A 5003-nucleotide genomic window follows, 5' to 3' on the forward strand; every position below is an offset into this window, starting at 1 on the left:
CCGGTCAATGGGGGCTGCAGGAAGGGCGGCCAGCACATCCCTCGGCCCGCGCCGCTTCCCGCAGCCCCCATTCACCTGGAGCGGCGAGGCGCGGCCAGTGGGAGCCGCGATCGGCTGAACCTGCGGACGCAGCAGATAAACAAACCGGCCCAGCCCACCAGGAGCTTTCCCTGAACAAGTGACGACCCTAGTTTGAGAACCACTGATCTAGAGGATTGTTTATGCAGTGAGCAAATGCGGAGACACAAATTCACATAAATATTCACAGATACCAGCCACGTCCATTCTGGCTAATCCTGAATAAATCCAGGGTGTTCTACAGTCTAAAACTGCCCGGTCAGGGCATGTCTCATAGAAAGACAATGCTTCTGCTCTATGTTATTCACTACAGTGGCTGCTCAAAAAACTACCAAACATTTTCACTAAAATTCCTAAAACCAAATTTTTTTGACTGACAAAGTTATAAATCCCCATATTTAAAGCCCCAAGTGAAAATTATTCAACCATAATATGATTTTTTAAATAGTTTGGGGTTTTTTTTAATTTATTTTCCAATGAAATATTGAATTTTTTTAGCAAAATTGGACACAGCTCGTGAAAATTATTATTTCCTTGAGAACCCAATTTTCCATCAAGTAAATGCTGACAGAAATTTTTCTACCAGCCCTAGTAGGTACTATAGTGTAAGGAGAAAATATTTATTAGACAGAGGAGAATGGGAATGAGAACATACATAATCTTATATCGTCTTTTACCTTCTGGAAATTTGATAAGAGAGTTTGTCTTTCCTCCAAAACTGGTATAAGAAAAACTTGAGATCGCTGGGGTGACCTCTTCAAGCAGCCTTTCGGAGACCCAGGGTACAGATTCTACAGTCTGTCTCGGATCCCCAAATTCTTCACGGATCTCAGGAAAGAGATTTATATCCCTACGAGTCACTCCCCAACAAAAATTCTGATCACTGGCCTGGCAGAGTTGGCTTGGATCTGTTACCAAAAGGCAAATGTCTGCCCTGTTTCATTATATGAGGGAGAAAAGTCTCCCTGGAGAATACTGCTGATGGGAATTTTCAACTGTTGTGAAGGTAGAGTTAATAATATAGTTATTTTTAGTCCTTACATTCAACGGGTATAACAGAGAGGGGACCTCAATGGGAAGGTGTTGGAGACAGAAAAGTTTCTATCCTCAAAGGAGATCTCTATGCAACACGGGCATTGCGACACTTGATGTGATCAGTCATCCGCTTTCTCCACTGTCCTGTCTCTGACAGTGACCAGTTCCTACTGCATTCGATGAAGGTACAAGAAATCTCACAGAAGACAGTTATGCAACAAAATGCCTGCACAGAATCTCCTCTGGTGACCTCTTTTCTTAGGCTTCCCTATCTGTAAGGTGGGGGATAATCACATTTATTAATGACACTATTGGGTGTGGTGAATTGCTGTGAGGATCGATCGGTGGCTATTTGTCCAGGAGGAGTAACTGAATTCAATGAAATTTGAACTCTGTGGAGAAAAAAATCATGTCAGGATATTCCCGGCGTAACACATGAAATCAACTGGCCAGATCCCCAGATAGTGATTTCAGTGACGCAACACAGAGTTGTCAGCTGCGGGTCCAGCCCAATGGGGTCGCACTGGTGTAAAGCGAGCGTTAAACCAGTGAAGTCTAATGGGAATGACATTTGAATAGCTTTCTGTATGGCTACATTTTCCTCTCCCTCACTCCACATGTACAGTTATGGTGGGTCGAGGTCTCTTCTCACTCGCCCCAGTCTAAATCAGCAGTAATCCCATTGCAGTTCAGGAGGCTGATTCTTCGGGGGCTCACCTTGGTGTTAATCCGGAGTGACTCCTCTGAGGTCAGTGGACCACATTCTCCTCTCACTCATCCCGGTGTAAATCAGGAGTAACACCATGGAAAGCCACGGGGCTTGGTGCTCCGCTCACACAACACACTTCGAATTAGGAGTAACTAATGAAATCAGTGGATCCAAATTTATTCTCACTTATGCTGGTGCAAAATCAAGAGGAACTCAAGTGAAGGCACTATAGTTAAATTGATATATGAAATCTTTTCACAGAACAAGACGTTAACTCCCACCTTCTATGCCCCCCCTCAAAAAACAACAACAATCCACAACTGATATGTCAACTTTAAAGAATTTCTACATTCTGGAATCAAAATGTTACATTTCCATTTGTTGACCTCAAACTGAATGTTTCGTGACACTGACCTCTGTGTCTGTCAGAGCTGCTGCTGTATCCCACGGGAACTGCAGTTACAAGTCCCACATGTTTCATTTTCCTCCATGGGCCTTCCTCGCTGGCCAGACTACATCTCCCATGGTGCACTGTGGTCTCTCCCTGTGGCTGAGCTGCTGCAGTGGATCATGGGACATGTGTGGAGAGGGAAGTCCATAACTTTACCCTTTGTTCAATGCTCGACAGACGTGTGGCCTGGTTCTTCACTCGCTTGTCACCTTTTAGGTAGGGCTGAGCACCACAGTGAGTTGATAAAAAGTTCCATCAAAACATTTTTCAGTTAACAAGAGGAAACACCCCCCCTGCCCCCTCCCCAGCAATTTTGTCCAAATGTATCCTTGTTTTTCCAGGCAGCTCTAGTTAGCACTTGGCATCATTGGATCATCTAGTCAGTCTTGCTCTTTAATTAGATCAAACTTTGCATTTTGTTTGAATGAAATGAGGGTGCTAGCTACTATTATGGCTTGTGGGGGCAAGTTCTATTCCGTGCCTTATCTCTCTGTCTGCCAGTTTGCAGTGGTGTTGTAGCCGTGTTGGTCCCAGGATATGAGAGAGACAAGATGGGTGAGGCAATATCTTTTTTTGGACCAACTTCTGTCGGTTGAAGGGACAAGCTTTTGAGCTTCACAGAGCTCTTCTTCAGGTCTGGGGAAGGAAAGCAGAGCGTCTGAGCTAAATACAAGTTGGGACAGGTTTTTAAGCCTAAGGGGTTTACACATGCTATAGGAGACCACTTAAATTTGAGTGGGAAATTAAGGATCATCAGGCAGTGGGGTGTGTTACAAATTGTTATAATGAGCCATGAGACCAGTGTCTCTGTGGAGTCCATGATATTTAGTGTCTAGCAGAGTTATGAATTTAAGTTCCCAGGTTTGCCTTTGGAAGGGTGAGGACTGACAGGTTGGAATTGGCTTGATTGCATTGTGAAAAGTGTTCACTTATGGGTTTTGTCCATTTTTCTGTGTGAGTTCAGCCGAGAGCATCGTGATTGTCTGGTTTCACCCACAGTGTTTTTGTCTGGATATTTTCTGCACTGGATGAGGTACACCACATGTTGTGTGTAGCACCCATGAATCTCAAAAGGTACGTTGTGGGGAACATTGATCATTGTTGCAGTGGAGATATGGCTGAAGGTTTTGCATCTGTTGTTCTGGCAGAGTATGGTGCTGCTTTGAGTTGGTGTGTCCTGATCCGTGTGAACGTGCTTCTGATGATGATTTTCAGGAGATTGGGGGGTTGTTTGAAGGCCATAACCCTCACTTGCTCACTTAATTTTCAGTGGTCTCCCAAAACATGTGTTTACTCCTTATGATTAACAATCTGCTCCAACTCAGGTCCGGCACCAGAACGGACAGCAGGAAGCCCTTCTCTCCTGTGCTCTCATGGATATCTCCCGCACCTCCCGCAAGGCCCAGACACCACTGGAGGAGGATGCCATCTGAGTCAAATGCGTAGGGGAGAAGATCAAGACCATGGCCAAGGGAATGCAGTGGACAGGGACATGGAGACTGGAACTGGGGTGGGTGGGAATAGAAACAGGGCCTGGGAGTTGGGGGCAGAGCTGGGCCTGGAAAGTTGTGGGTAGGGGAGAGAGACTGGGACCATTTTGGAAAGGAGACTGGATCTAGAGCTGAGTGGAGAGATTGGGGTTGGGAGCTGAGTGGGGAAGACGGGTTGACAAAGAAACTGGGATTGGGACCTGATGAGGAAACAGGGAGATCAGATACCAGGAATGAGGTTGTGGGGTCTCAGACTGGCTGGATAAAGAGTCTGGGACAAAGGGACTGGAGCCAGTGGGGAACGGGGATAGTGTTCAGTGAGGAGGGAAAACACATCTGATGAGAATCTGGGGTTCAGGGAGAAAACTGGGATTGGCTGGGCTAAGAGAGTGGGACAAGAAGCTGGAATATGGAGCCTGGCGGTGGTGGGTGACATCAGAGGAGGAGCCAGAAGGGAGAAGATCTAGTAGTACTAGTAAGAGGAGTCATACACACATTAAAGAAATATTCACATATATTACGTACGAACACGGTTACTGTGTCCACAAGGGATTTATAAGAAGGGGCACACACACTGCTCTACACACACTCATGGAGGTTTCACTGATGTGATGAAATGCAGAGGCATGTGATACATTAGTTTAATATGCAGCGTTGGCTCCCTCACCTGCGGTCTGCGCCCTCGTCCATTTCCTCTAGAGGTGTTTATGTGCAGAGGTAGGGTTCACTTTCAGCAGCTACTGGATGAACTGGGTGCTCCAGGCTCCCGGGAACGGCCTGCAGTGGGTAGCCAGCAATAGGCAGGATGGGGGAGATAGCTACTATACAGACTGGGTCAAAGGGCGATTCACCATCTCCAGGGACAATCCCAACAACCTGCTGTATCTGCAACTGACCAGCCTGAAGACTGACGACACCACCCGGTATTACTGTGCGAGAGACATACAGTGAGAAGAAATCCACTCACAGCCATGCAAAACCCCCTGGGGCAGCACAGAGAGAGGCTGTCACTTGCTCACAGATTTTTCCAAGAATTATCAGGGGTTCTCAAACTTCATCGCACCGCAACACACTTCTGACAACAAAAATGACTACATGACCCAGGAGGGGGGACCAACGCCTGAGCCCGGCTGAGACCAGCTGTGCTGGGTGGGGGAGCAAAACCAAAGCCCAAGTTCTTCAGCCCAGGGGTAGGGGGCCTGTAATCTGAGCACTGCCGCTCAGGGCTAAAGCCGAAGCC

This window comes from Chrysemys picta, chromosome 13 (assembly GCF_011386835.1).
Source record: "Chrysemys picta bellii isolate R12L10 chromosome 13, ASM1138683v2, whole genome shotgun sequence".
NCBI classification, from domain to species: domain Eukaryota; kingdom Metazoa; phylum Chordata; order Testudines; family Emydidae; genus Chrysemys; species Chrysemys picta.